The 15,586-nt window shown below is 42.7% G+C and overlaps 1 protein-coding gene and 1 pseudogene across 6 annotated transcripts in view; both read left to right on the forward strand.

Moving 5' to 3' along the window:
* DLGAP1 (DLG associated protein 1) overlaps window positions 1–15,586 on the forward strand; it is a 977,987-nt gene that overhangs the window by 474,732 nt on the left and 487,669 nt on the right. The gene's annotated exons all lie outside the window — the stretch shown is intronic.
* LOC129019133 (glyceraldehyde-3-phosphate dehydrogenase-like) lies at window positions 13,814–14,831 on the forward strand (annotated as a pseudogene).

Consider the following 15,586-nt stretch of genomic DNA (forward strand, 5'->3'; position numbering starts at 1 on the left):
AAACCGTGCTTTAAATCATTAAAATAGGGAGATCAATATGAGTAAACCAATATAATGAGGCAAACTAAGTAGGAGATTTTTAATGAACATTTTCAAGGCACAAGGAAAGAAGCCACAAAGAGTAAAAGCATTTTTCTGCACATACTGTCTTATGAATCTAGATTTATCTTGTTTATTGTGGAACTATGTGATTGGGTTAGCCATCAGAGGAGAGAAGTACTTTACGATATAAAACCTCAGTCTCCAGAGATAAAAATCTCTTCAATTTGTCATTTTTCAAAATATCACAAAGAAATCCATGTTTCCATGGTCTTCGATAAAGAAAGCGTGTCAAGGCAAGATATACACAAAAAAAGAAGTCAAAGTGGTTAGTTACAATGGGATAAGCAACAGCTACACTGAAAAATTCTACATGTAATGCAGTTTTCTTTTTGTGTGGAAAAGGGTAGGACAAGATATGAGATTCCTGGTCTGGAGAGTGGGCGAGATATTAACATATTAAAGCAGGAATGTCTGAAACTGCATTGTGTATTTTCCGCTGTCTCAGCCCAAATCAGGCATAGCTCTGGGGAGAGGGGAGAAGGGCAATACCAACCAGAAAGTATCTCTGTGATTCTTCAGGCTGCTTGGGCAGTCAGCCTCCAGAAGAGACCTTACTCATCTCTGGGTCATCCAGGCACACTGGCCACTCACCACCTCTGTGGTGTTATTTCAAGGATGTTAACCCCCAGGTTCCCACCACTGCCACTAGCCAGTATCTGAAATTCCCCTGACAAAGCTTCCTCATTAGCATAAGGCTTTGACTCCTGAAATAAACCAACCATGTCTCTTACCCTTTTCCTTGAACTCTATCCCCCCACCCAAAATACAGAGAGGAGATGAGCAAATGCAAATATATAAGAATTCTATTTAATTCTAATCATTTCAATATTTATTGAAAAAGTCTGAGCAAGACATCACTAAAAAACTATAAAATCTCAGAATGGGCTGGTGCTTTAGAGATACAAGAAATTAGGTCTTTTGTTTTTTAACTTCAAATCAAGACTGACAAGTTAACGTTTGTTTGGGGGATCATTAAGACAAAACAGTTGAAGTCTTGGATGGATGGTTAATGCTGAATAAAGCTCATCTGGTCAAGCTGCACATCCTGTTTGGATTCATTTGTCATCCCTGACGAGTTATCATACAATGGCTGTGTGGATACAGCCTCAGCGTGGACACCTCAGTGGACAGGAAGTCTTCCTTCTCTTCATTGACACACAGCCTCCTGAGCTCCCCATCATTTGCATTACTGCCTGAACTCCACTTCCTGTCAGATCAGCAGCAGCATTCAATTGCAATGGGAGCGCCAACCCTATTGTGAACTGTGCATGCAAGGGATCTAGGCTGCACGCTCCTTATGAGAATCTAATGCCTGATGATCCAAGGTGGAGCTGAGGCAGTGATGCAATCACTGGGGAGTGGCGGCAAATACAGATTAACATGAGCAGAGAGGTTTAACTGTGCAGAGACCATAATAAATCAATTGCTTACAGACGCATATCAAAATCCTATCAGTAAGTGGCAAGTGACAATTAAGCTGCCTCTGGTGGGAGGCTTTATAGTGGCAAGTGAGTTGATGTACTTCAATTGTATAGTTGCGTCTAGTGTCCTGAAATGTATGTTTGAGAGAACTTCAAATCCCCATAGGTTCTGGGTTAAAGTCAAGGCAGAATATCCTGAGATTGCAGTGACAGCAACCAAAATGAGATTACAGAGTGAAGTGGACATAAGCAACACTTATATCACTGTCTCCCATCACCCCCAGATGGGACCATCTAGTTGCAGGAAAACAAACTCAGGGCTCCCATTGATTCTACCTTATGGTGAGTTGTATAATTATTCCACTACATATTACAATGTAATAATAGAAATAAAGTGCACAATAAATGTAATGGGCTTGAATCATCCCAAAACCATCCCCTGCCCTGGGCCATAGAAAAATTGTCTTCCATGAAACCAGTCCCTGGTGCCAAAAAGGTTGGGGACCACTGGTATAAGCCACAGAGAAAGTACATACATAGTCTAATGTATAATTTATAAAGTATAGCACATACTGTTAGTCTAATGATTTCAAGATGAAATCCAAAAGTTAAAGACAAGATGCTGTTTAAAATATGCATAGAAATCTGTAACTGGAGCATATAAGAAAGACAATATCATGATTACATTTCATTAAATAGTCATCGTAGGAATGTTAGCTTTGAATAAATTATAACCTCAAATGTATCTAAGAAAATTATAAAAGTGAAAATAAATATCTCTGAACATACACTTTTTAGACTTTAATGACTGTAAAAATAATTGTAACATAGGCATAGTTCTGTGGGTGAAGTGAGTTCAAATACGCAAAGCACTTGGAACGATGCCTTGTTCTGAGTAGACCCAATGTAGCTATTTGCTTTTGGTAGATACATGCCATTCTTTTTGTTAATTGTAGTTACAATTGAATTTTAGAATTTTTAAATAGGATGAAAGATTAGTGCTCATTGAAGCCAGTGGTATTTTTTTTTCCAAACTTTTTTTAGTAGCAAAATTCAGTTTTCAAAATCCTTTCTCCAAACAATCAAGGAAATGGGGACCCCAGTGAGTAGGCCTGGAAGAGGAGCTGCTCTGCAGGAAGTGGGGCTAGATTTCTATCTATTAGCAATCTCCCCTTGAGGCAACTCTGGAACCCAGTCTGAACACTAAGCCAAGGCACTCTACCATTTGACAGATAAGGAAAATAAACCCTAGGGAGGTAAATAAACCTAGGAAGGTAAATGCCCTCATTCTCAAAGCTAGCACAGTCAGATTGCTTTCCAGAAAATAATTAATACCTAATATACCTGGAAACAAGCGCTATTTGCAGGGTGATATTCAAGATATTTAACCAGTGTCCAATCAAAATGGCTCTGCGTAGTCAGAGCCTCGTCCTGTGTCGAGCATTAACTTTTTAGTTGCTAAATCACAGGACATTTTTGTGGGAGGCAGGGTGTCACCGTTGAAGGGTCTAGTATCCGGGGGGCTCAGGACAATAGGTAATTACCAACTGGTATAAAAGTGATTTTAACAAGGTACAATCATACCAGATGCGTGCCAGCTAAATGTCAGCCCTGGGCGTTTGAAGATGTCCTCCGCAGGCTAGAAAAAATTCACGTTGGATTGGAATAAGACATAGCTCTTCACGGAGTGGGAATAGCTACACTATAAATGGAACTCTGGAGACTGTATCTGTTTCTTCTCATTTCGTCTTTCTAGAAATCAAAGTTCTCCTCTGGACTTTCCAAAACATTTAGACATTTACTGGCTTCCAAAAGAAGGAACTCACGGTGATATTGACCATTTTTAGAGAAATGACCATTTTAAAGAAAATAAAAGCATGAAGCCGAGCATGGTAGTACACACTTGGAATCCCACATATTTGGAAGACTGAGGCTAGAAGATTGCTTGAGGCCAGAAGTTCGAGACCAGCCTGAGCAACATGGCAAGACCCTATCTTTAAAAAAAAAAAAAAAGGTTAAATCAAAATAAAATTTTAAAAAGATGCGAGTGGTTGCTTTGTATTTATCATTCAAAATAAGTTGAAGGATAGAAAGTGATAGCTGAATGCCACTAATTGTAGAAGTTGATCTGTGTCTCCATCTTTACAAAAGGATTTGTAAGAATACTTGTCATTTGCTTACACTTATTTAAATAAATGGCTTCTGCCAGCGGTCTCGATGCAGACTATCCACCTGCATAAGAAACGGGCGATGGTGACAGAAGGAAAAAAAAGAACAAAGCCCTGTCGGGTGCCCCAGTGGGAGAATTGGTACATTGGATTTGAATGGGAAGAGGGAGGATGTTCCAGAGGTGTGTGGGGAGAGATGGGAATACAAAATGAAGGACTGTGTTGTTATAAGAACAAGCAAAGCATATACAGACAGCTTATGGAATTTGCGCTAGGATGACTTTCTCCTACATCATGGAGTTTAGATTCCCCATGTCAAAGGCAGATCTGTATCTCTTTTGTATTCCAGAAAAGTATCTGCACATCACTTTTCTGGCTCTTGGGGGAGGGAGAGAGGCACGGGAGAAAATTCATTTAAGTGTATGCCTTAAAATGAAGTGCATTTGGCTAATGAGTAAGCAGCTGTTTAGTTAAGCAAATGACTCATACTGGGGTATTTATAGAGCACAACTATTTTTCAAGCCTGTACAAATTTAAAAGAAAGAAGTTTCCCTATAACCCCAAAGCAGATGTGGTGTTTCTACATTTATGAACAAAGTACTACTGAACAGTAAGCCCATCCTTCAGGTTTATCAATGCATCTATTAAAACATATGTTAGTCTTCCTAGGAAGTACATATCTCTTCATTGAACACAGAACATTTATAGAGTATTTATTTTGTTCTATGTTAGAAAAAAAAAAAAAGCAAGTCAAAGGCCCAGGCTTTAAGAAGTAAAGTCTGCTCGGAAAGTTATATCATATGCCCAAAAAATATAGCTAATAATGAAAAGTGAGATTCAAAAATGACAACCACAGGAGTGCCATGAGCTGTAATTAGCTTAACTTTTTATTTGCTTGTAACTTAATAGCTAATAGCTAATATTTTTTCAGAGCTCAGTATGAGCCAGTCCTGGAGCATTTGAGTCCTCTTGTTGAAAAAGTATGTTTTCCAAAGAGACTTTAAAATGGAACTGAAAGCAATAACATAAATCACATCAAGAAGAGAGGGAGACAGTATGACATTGGGGATCACATGTGGCTCAGAGGTTCTTGCTAATCAAGGTAGAAAGGGGACCAGGATATGTTAGAGGAACTCAAGGGGGCAGATGCTTATGGCTGGTGTCTTTGAATAAGGGTTCACACAGTCATGAGATGTGAAATTACCTTTAAAGAATGGGTTAGGATTAGATAAATGCAAGTGATTTCCAAGAAGGGACAATGGATTGAGCAAAAACAATGAGGGTGGAAATAAGACATCGCTCCTCACTGAGTCAATACAAGGCATGGTTGGGATCGGTCAATAAATCTGTCTGAATGGAGGACACAGGCAGGGGACAATGGTGAAGACTGGTCAGGAATCAAATATGCCAGGGCCTTCAGAACCGGCTGAGCTCTGTGGGCAAAAGAAAGACCCAAACACTGAGATGGATTAACAGGGGAAAGATGAAGCTGGGCTGGTGAGACATGCATGCAACAAGGCAGGACTAGGGGCAGGGGATTCAATTAGGAGTTGACTGTGGACTGGCCTAACATAAATAGGCCTCAACCAAGGCTGAGGCAGAGAAAATGCCAAAGAAGTGAAAATGAAGGAATGGCAAGGAAAGGGGATGACTGCTTGGCTATGAGAAGCATTGGGAAAGAACATTAAAGATGGCTTTAGAGTCGCCAGCCTGGGTGACAGGGTGAATGTGAGAGGAGTACATCGGTCTCATCAGAGGGGGAATTATTTTAGACACCTGGAGCTTAGAGTGCTGTCAGAACAGACAAGTGAAGCAGTCTCAAGGCAGCCAAAAATGTGCAACTGAGACTCAGTCAGTCAGTGCAGCCTTGGGATTTCCATTTGAATGATCTAGCACAGGGCAGACTTGGGGCAGTTGAAGTGAAATGACCTCTGAGACATTGTGGAGACTGAAGCCATCCTGAGTCAGGGTAGACCATTGAAGGGACCTGCCCTCACAAGGGATTTTGGTTTTCTTAGGTCACCATGAGAAGGGACCACAGACTGGCAGCTGAAACAACAGAAATTGATGTCCTGACAGTTCTGGAGGCTGAAGTCCGAGATTGAGGTGTAGGCAGGGTTGGTTTCTCCTTGGCTTGGATGACCAGCTTCTCCCTGTGTCCTCACATGGTCATTCCTCTGTGTGTCTGTGTCCTCATCTCCTCTTATAAGAAATCCAGTCATATTGGATGAGGGTTCACCCATATGGCCTCATTTTTACCTTAATCACCTCTTTAAAGAACCTATCTCCAAATACATTTACATTCTGTAATAGTAGGGGTTAAGGCTTCAACATATAAATTTTGGGGGGTGCAATGAAACTCATATCAGAAGGTAAGAAAACTCATACGTGGGAAGAGAATGAGCATTAAAGGTTAACCAGAAGCAAACGACCAGAGAATGCCATGCTCCTCTTTCTGTTTGCATGTTAAACAGTGGCACCAGGGCGGACCTCCTTTCAGCTCTTGTCCAATTAAAATCTCATATTGCATAATAAGTATCATTGCAGAGTTAATTGCTCTCATTGTATCTTGTCAATTCCGTGTCATGGAGCACAGTGTGTGTATTGAGTCAAAGGTGACCTGAAGAAGGCACACGTGTATGTGTACGTTTACTGAAGTAGCTGAGATGCATACATGACATGCAGACAGTATGACTTTTAGAGGTAAACTTTTTTTTTTTTTTTAGAGGTGAACTTTTTATTTTATTTTTGATTTTTTTTATTTTTAAATTAAGTATTTATTGATCATTCTTGGGTGTTTCTCGGAGAGGGGGATATATGGCAGGGTCATAGAATAATAGTGGAGAGAAGGTCAGCAGATAAACACATGAACAAAGGTCTCTGGTTTTCCTAGGCAGAGGTCCCTGCGGCCTTCCGCAGTGTTTGTGTCCCTGGGTACTTGAGATTAGGGAGTGGTGATAACTCTTAAAGAGCATGCTGCCTTCAAGCATCTGTTTAACAAAGCACATCTTGCACCGCCCTTAATCCATTTAACCCTGAGTTGACACAGCACATGTTTCAGAGAGCACGGGGCTGGGGGCAAGGCCATAGATCAACAGCATCCCAAGGCAGAAGAATTTCTCCTCCCAGACGGGGCGGCCGGGCAGAGGTGCTCCTCACTTCCCAGACGGGGCCGCCGGGCAGAGACGCTCCTCACCTCCCAGACGGGGGCGGCCGGGCAGAGGCGCTCCTCACTTCCTCCCAGACGGGGTGGCAGCCAGGCAGAGGCGCTCCTCACCTCCCAGACAGGGCGCCTGGGCAGAGGCGCTCCTCACTTCCCAGACGGGGCGCCCGGGCAGAGGAGCTCCTCACCTCCCAGACGGGGCGGCGGGGCAGAGGCGCTCCTCACCTCCCAGACAGGGCGGCCGGGCAGAGGTGCTCCTCGCTTCCCTGAGGGGGCGGCCAGGCAGAGGCGCTCCTCACTTCCCAGACGGGGTGGCCGGGCAGAGGCGCTCCTCACTTCCTCCCAGACGAGGTGGCGGCCAGGCAGAGGCGCTCCTCACCTCCCAGACAGGGCGCCTGGGCAGAGGCGCTCCTCACTTCCCAGACGGGGCGCCCGGGCAGAGGAGCTCCTCACCTCCCAGACGGGGCGGCGGGGCAGAGGCGCTCCTCACCTCCCAGACAGGGCGGCCGGGCAGAGGTGCTCCTCGCTTCCCTGAGGGGGCGGCCAGGCAGAGGCGCTCCTCACCTCCCAGACGGGGTGGCCGGGCAGAGGCGCTCCTCACTTCCTCCCAGACGAGGTGGCGGCCAGGCAGAGGCGCTCCTCACCTAGCAGACGGGGCAGCCGGGCAGAGGCGCTCCTCACTTCCTCCCAGACGGGGTGGCGGCTGGGCAGAGACGCTCCTCACCTCCTAGACGGAGCGGCCGGGCAGAGGCGCTCCTCACATCCCAGACAATGGGCGGCCGGACAGAGACGCTCCTCACTTCCTATACGGGATGGCGGCAGGGCAGAGGCGCTCCTCACTTTTCAGAGGGGGCGGCCGGGCAGAGAGGCTTCTCACATCCCAGACGATGGGCGGCCAGGCAGAGATGCTCCTCACTTCCTAGACGGGGTGGCGGCCGGGCAGAGGCTGTAATCTTAGCACTTTGGGAGGCCAAGGCAGGCGGCTGGGAGGTGGAGGTTGCAGCGAGCCGAGATCACGCCACTGCACTCCAGCCTGAGCACCATTGAGCATTGAGTGAGCGAGACTCCGTCTGCAATCCCAGCACCTCGGGAGGCCGAGGCGGGCAGATCACTCGAGACCAGGAGCCGGAGACCAGCCCGGTCAACACGGCGAAACCCGGTCTCCACCAAAAATACAAAAACCAGTCAGGAGTGGCGGCGCGCGCCCGCAATCCCAGGCACTCGGCAGGCCGAGGCAGGAGAATCACAGGAGCCCGAGGCAGGGAGGTTGCAGCGAGCTGAGATCATGGCAGCACAGTCCAGCTTCGGCAACAGAGGGAGACAGAAAAAAGAAGGAGAGGGAGACCGAAGCGAGGTAAACTTTTTAATGCCAACAAAACCTGCATCCTAAAAAGCAAGGTGAAAATCACAGTGAAAAATGATTAAGATCCTGTGTGCTTTGTCTTAGGATTTTCTGATTATTTTTTTCTCTTTCAAAAGACTACAAATTGGAGAAGTTTCAGAAGCTTTTCCATTCCGTGAGGATCTTTTATTTTCTTTTATCTGTCCCCAACAGCCTCTTTTTTTCTTCTTCTCATTATTTCTGACCAGATAGGCTCTCTGTGCCTGTCTTTTGTTGGGAAAGAAACCTCTAACACAAGTTGCAGTTCCATGTTCCCGGGGAGCATTTCAGTGGTAACTGCAGTCATTATAGGGGTGTTGTCTAAGAACCTGCCTAGCTGCAATGATCCTGCTGATTGTGTTATCTCTTTAAACAATGCGGTAGACGTTAGAATGGGCTAATGATTTATTTTCCCATTCTGGTAAGTTTTACAAGTGCTTCTTTCATAATAGGAGAGTCTTTTTTAAACGGGGGTAATTTAGATTTGTTTGTTCTTGGAAGGAGGGTGGGGCATGAGGAATGCCGTAATCTTACATTATGGTATTAATCATTCTGTGTTCAGTTTGTTCTTTTACAGGTTTAATCTTGCATTCAGTTTTGATAGAGAACATAAAGCATTTTTTTAACCTAGTGATGTCTCAGGTAGCGGTGGTACTTGAGATGGCTCATTTTGTACATTACTTCATGGAAAATAGATTCTTGGCACCCCCAACAACTAGTGTGAGCTGGCAAGCCACAGATCCTTGGAGGTTTAGCTGCTTCCGCTGTTAAAAGCAGATACTGACACATAGTGAGTACCCCAGGCAAATGAGCTTTATTTGGGGAATGTTGAATTTAGGGTCTTGTTAGAACATACAAATAAATTTGTCCTTATGGCACTGTTTTGAGATTATATAAGTACCTGGCATAATTAAGTAATGGCAATCACTCTAATTATCATTATTAATTCAAGGTACCTTTTTCTTTTTCCTGACGGATAACCCTTACATTATTACAAATACTAAATTAATGAGTAAGAAACAAATGTGCATGTAATTTTGCTTTGAAATTTCAAATAAGGAAAAATAAATCTAAAAAACAAATATTTTCTATATTCCTTTGACTCTGAAGAACCGCCCAAAAGAACCCTCTAATAAGTATGCATCTAATATTTTATATAAGCAAGTTTTTTGTGAACCTTTGTCCCTGATATGTTATTATAATTCCTCAGATACAAGCAATAGTGAAACCACTTTACTCTTTAGTCATCATATTAAGGTTTTAGTAATTATAGAAAATGACACTTAAGAAAAAAATTCAAAACGAATTTCATAAGATATATAAGCAATGATGGTTCATGTTTTGATTTTTCACCATTCCATCACATTCTCCATTCAAATTTGTAAGTAATTATTAATTACCTAAGTCTGCGACTCACGGTGCTAGAATGTTGTAGAATATACCAAGAAGTACAAAATGGGCTTCTTGCCATCACTGAGCTTCCAAACCAGCTGGAGAGAAGAGAATTAATGATGAGGAGAAGAAGGGCTATAAATGGAATGAATGTCTTAAGGGCTTACCATGTGTCAGGCATGTAGATAATAAGAACTTATCACAGGCTATCCCATGGAAACCTCACCACGTCTCTGAGAGGTACCCCCATTGATGTTCAGAGAAGTTGATTACCAGCACCAAATCACAAGTCTGTCTGTCCTGCTCCAAAAGCAAATGCATTTTCTATATTATAGAAAATAATATAGAGAATATTAATTGCAAAGTTAATCATTCACATTGTATCTTGTCAATTCCGTGTCATGGAGCACAGTATGTGTATTGAGTCAAAGGTGATCTGAAGAAGGCACACGTCCATGTATAAGTGTGCCGAAGTAGCTGAGGTGCATACATGACATGGAGACAGTGTGACTTTTAGAGATAAACATTTTAATGACAACAAAACCTGCATCCTGAAAAGCAAGGTGAAAATCACAGTGAAAAATTGTTAAGATCCTGTATGCTTTGTCTTAGGATTTTCTGATGTTTTTCTTTCAAAAGACTACAAACTGGAGAAGTTTCAGAAGATCTTTTATTTTCTTTTATCTGTCCCCGAGAGCCTTTTTTTTCTTCTTCCTATTATTTCTGACCAGATAGGCTCTCTGTGCATTATTTTTTATTAGAAAATACATTTTACTTTTACCCATCAGGAAAAGAAAGTTAAATAGTAACCAATAATATAATATAAAAAGTAGTCAAGATAACTACAGAAGAGTTGTCATAAGACAATGGCAATGAAAAGTATGTGTTGTAGGAGATCAGAGGAGGGAAGAATCACTAGATTAGGATGATTGAGGAAATTCTTGTGAAAGAGAATCCACCACTATATTTCATATACATATAGATGGTACAGTACACCATAAATTCTCTATTATCCAGTTCAGGCCATCCTGGGACACCCTGAAAATAGTCAATCAGTCCTTTATTTCAATCTCAAGCGTTTTGTCCCAAGCCATGCAGAATCTGAAGGGCATTGGAGATTTAGCGAGAGTTTTTCTCACCTAGTCTACTCTTTCTCTTGATTGTCCCAGTGCCCTGTTCTTAGCTATAGCGCCTTCTGGGGCATCACCTGCCATCCCTTTGCCTTGCGCAGAGAACATTCCTCAGAAACTCTTCTCTTCCTTCCCTCCCTCTAAGGTCCTTAAATCTTTTTGCAGCCTTTTAACTCCCTCACCTCACAGCCCTGCCTCCTACATGTATGGCCCCTAGCAGGAACTGTGGTCTCCGCCAGGTCTGAATCCTCATGGGTCAGGATGAGGACGGAAGCCTCAAGAGTGCAGCATCAGAAGACACTCATACTTCACATGTGGGGACACAAATCTTTAGTCACTTCTCCCTGTGCTGAGTTATGCTGAAGTGTGTCCTTTTCCTTGCTAGCTTTGAATCAAATCACAAAAGGTGACAGTGGAGCAAGTGCAGAGGAAAACTGAGTGTTCTCATCAATAAAATACCCTTTCGTCTGATGGGGGCAAATATCCGGCATTCTGCCCGTATGAAAATATAGGCCTTTGGAGACAAACATTTCTACTTTTTAAATTCTCTCGCATTTTGAAGTTCCACTCTTTCCAATGTATTTGCTAACCATGCATTCTTTAAAAATGAGAATCTATATGAAAAAGAACTAAGATCTTGTCTTTAAAAAGTGACCTTAGGGCATAAGTCCAAGAGATCTATTGAACAAGATGGTGACTATAGTTAATAAAGATGCAATGTATACTTGAAAATTGCTACAAGAGTAGAATTTTAAGTATTCTCACCACAAATAAATGGCAAATCTATAAGGTAATAAATATGTTAATTGGCTTGATATATGTATATGAATATATGATACGTGTATACATGTTTCAAAACATCATGTTGTATACCATAAATATATACAATATTTATTTTTCAATTCCAAAAATAAATAAATTTGTAAAAAGCGACCTGCAAAAATGGGCAGTAATAAGCATGTGGACAAACTTTTGGGACCCTAGAGAGAGAACAGTGCAGTGAAAATTGCTGAGCGTTTTGGTTTTTTTCCTTTCCGGAAAGGAGTAGGAAAGCTACATGGCAGAAACACCTGTACATCTAAGCAAAGCTCTGGTATTCAGCTAGGAATTAGGAGATGCCCTTCCTTTTGCAAACACATTTAAATCACACTGAACAAAATTACTATGGGTAAAGATGAATATCCCACTTCATTTTGGACACAAATTATTATAATGCCATAAGCACTTTCTGCTCCTGCTCATCAAGTGCAGCTGCAAAGTCTGGTGTCTCTCCTGTGGCAGAGCCTTCCTCCTCTATGCTCCTGTTAGGAAATGGGCTGCTCCTCCCAGGTCCTGCCGCCTCCACCCAGCCAAGACTCACTTGAGGCCATAGGTGCTGCCTCCAGATAGGCCACAATGCCTGAGATCAGACCCCTGCAGCCTCTCCTCTCCTCCTTCCTCACCGTCTCTATCTCCCGTTATCTTTTTTTGTTTTTTACTTTTTACTTTTTTTGTTTATTTATTTATTTATTTTTTTTAAGATGAAGTCTCACTTTGTCACTCAGGCTGGAGCGCAATGGCACTATTTTGGCTTACTGTAACAACCACCTCCCGTGTAAAAGCAATTCTCCTGTCTCAACCTCCCAATTAGCTGGGATTACAGGCACGTGCACCACGCCTGGCTAATTTTTTGTATTTTTAGTAGAGATGGAGTTTCACCATGTTGGCCAGGCTGGTCTCGAACTCCTGACCTCAAGTGATCCACTTGCCTTGGCTTCCCAAAGTGCTGGGATTACAGGCATGAGCCACTGCACCCAGCTATATTTTTACTTTTAATTGAAAAATAATAATTGTGTGTATTTGTGGGGTACAATGTGATGTTATGATCTATGTATACATTATAGAAGGATTCAGTCAAGCTAATTAACATATCTGTCATCTCCCAATTTATCATTTTTGTGGTAAGAACATTAAAAATCTATTTTAGCAATATTGAAATAAACATTATGCTTAACTGTGGTTACCATGCAGGGTAACAGTTGCAGTGTAACAGTTTCAGTGTGATAGTCTAACTGAAACTTTGTACACTTTGACCAACATCTTTTCTTTCCCCATCTCTTCGTCTCCTCTCCAGCCTCACCTCAGGTAACCAACTTTCTACTTTCTCTTTCTAAGAGATATGCTTTTCAAAAATCCACATATGAGTTAATACAGTACAGTCATGTCACTTAATCATGGGAGTACATTCTGAGAAATGCATCATTAGGCGAAAACACTGAATGAACATTATAGAGTGCAACCCTAGATGGTAGAGCCTACCTCACAACTAGACTATATGGTATAGCACATTGCTACTAGGCTGCAAACCTGTACACATGGTACTGTGCTGAATACTGTAGGCAATTGTAACACCATGGTAAATATTTGTGCATCTAAACATAGAAAAAAACATGGTAAAAATAGGGCTTTATAGTCTTATGGGACTGCCACTGTACATGCAATGCAGTCTGTGGTTGACTGAAACATTATTATGTGGTGCATGACCATAGTTGTTTTTCTGTGCGTGGCTTATTTCATTTAGCATAATGTCATCCAAGTTCATCCATGTTGTGCAAATGACAGCATTTTCTTCTTTTTATGGCTTTGTAGTATTCCATTGTGTATATGTACCACATTTTATTTATTCATTTGTTTGTTGATGGACAGATAGATATGTCTTTATTACTCAATGTGGTCATTTCACCAGAGAGGTGGATTTACATACGTACACTTTCCACATACTTTTTCATTTAATTCTTCCTCTAAAACCTCACTAATGCTATTCCCCCTCCTCTGCCTCTGTCCATCAAGATCTGCCCTATACAACATAGTAAATTCCAAATGGAAGAAGTTAAGTGTGCAACATTAACCCATAAAAAAACTAGGGGGAAAATTGAATCGCCTTCAAAAGTTCTAGACTGGGAAGAGCTTTGGAGCAATAGAAGAAACCATAAAAGTAAGAATCAGGCTCTCTGCTCCTCCCATTTGACAGACAGCTACATATTCTTATGCAGAACCAGCCATGTCCCTGAGACACCATGGTGAAGGGGAAGGCCGGAGTAAACGAACTTGGTCATATTGGGCACCTGGTCACCGGAACTGCTTTTCACTCTGGTAAAGTGGACATTGTCACCATCGGTTACCCCTTCATTGACCTCAATGACATGGTCTGCATGTTCCAGTATGATTCCACCCATGGCTAATTCCACAGCACCATCAAGACTGAGAATGGGAAGTTTGTCATCAGTGGAAACTGCATCACTCATCATCCAAGGCAAGATCCCACCAAAATTAAATGAGATGATGCTGGCACTGAGTACATTGTGGAGTCCACTGGTGTCTTCATGACCATGGAGAAGGCTGGGGCTCACTTTCAGGGGGTACCAAAAGGGTCATCATCTCTGCCCCCTCTGCTGATGGGCATGAACGATGAGAAGTATGAAAATAGCCTCAAGATCATCAGCATCGCCTCCTGTGCCATCAAGTGCTTTGCCCCCCACCAGCCAAGGTCATCCATGACAACTTTGGAATTGTGGAAGGACTCATGACCATGGTCCACACCATTACTGCCACCCAGAAAACTGTGGATGGCCCCTCCAAGAAACTGGCATGACAGCCACGGGGTTCTCCAGAACATCATCCCTGCATCTACTGGTGCTACCAAAGCTGTAGGCAAAGTCATCCTGGAGCTGAATAGAAAGCTTACTGGCATGGCCTTCCTTGTCTCCACCACCAACATGTTAGTCATGGACCTGACCTGCCAGATATGATGACATCAGAAAGGTTGTGAAGCAGGCATCGGAGGGGATCCTTGAGGGCATCCTGGGCTACACTGAGCACCAGGTTGTCTCCTCTGACTTTAACAGCAACACCCACTCTTCCACCTTCAATGCTGGGGTGGGCATTGCTCTCAACAACCATTTTGTCAAGCTTATTTCCTGGTATGACAATGAATTTGGCTACAGCGACAGGGTGGTGGACCTCATGGTCCACATGGCCTCCAAGGAGTAGCAGCCAGCTGGACACCAGCCCCAGCGAGAGCACAAGAGGAAGAGAGAGAGGGAGTCCCTGCCACACTCAGTCCCCCACAACACTGAGACTCTCCCCTCCTCACAGTTTCCATGCAGACCCCCTGAAGAGGGTTAGAGCTAGGGGAGCCCTACCTCATTGTGTACATCAATAAAGTCCCCTGTACTCAGAAAAAAAAAAAAAAAACAGAATAAACATAATTCATTAACTAACATTTTAGCATTTTAATACAGTTTAAAAATAATAAGTCTGGGTGAAATGACTCACACCTGTAATCCCAGCACTTTGAGAGGCTGAGGCAGGCGGATCACTGGAGCTCAGGAGTTCGATACCAGCCTGGGCAACATGGCAAAACCGCGTCTCTACTAAAAATACAAAAATGAGCTGGGAGTGGTGGCACACATCTGTGGTCCCAGCTACTTGGGAGACTGAGGCAGGAGAATTGCTTGAGCCTGGGAGGCAGAGGTTGCAGTGAGCCGAGATGACACCACTGCACTCTAGCCTGAGCAACAGAGTGAGACTGTCTTAAAAATGAATAAAAATAAATAAATAAAATGAGAAGAATCAACAAAAGCTATTAACAAATCAGCAGAAATTGTGTCAAGACAGTTTTTAAAAGAGATTGTATAGCTACTAAAGAATCATATTGAAACCTGTTAACAATTTAACCTTACCTGTAATCTAAGAGAAATGCAATTCTAAATTATAAGATATATTTTTTCTATTAAATTAACAGATTTAAAAAATGATATGACCTAATCTTTGATGAGGGCATGATGAGA

This window comes from Pongo pygmaeus, chromosome 17, assembly GCF_028885625.2.
Source record: "Pongo pygmaeus isolate AG05252 chromosome 17, NHGRI_mPonPyg2-v2.0_pri, whole genome shotgun sequence".
Classification (NCBI taxonomy): Eukaryota; Metazoa; Chordata; class Mammalia; order Primates; family Hominidae; genus Pongo; species Pongo pygmaeus.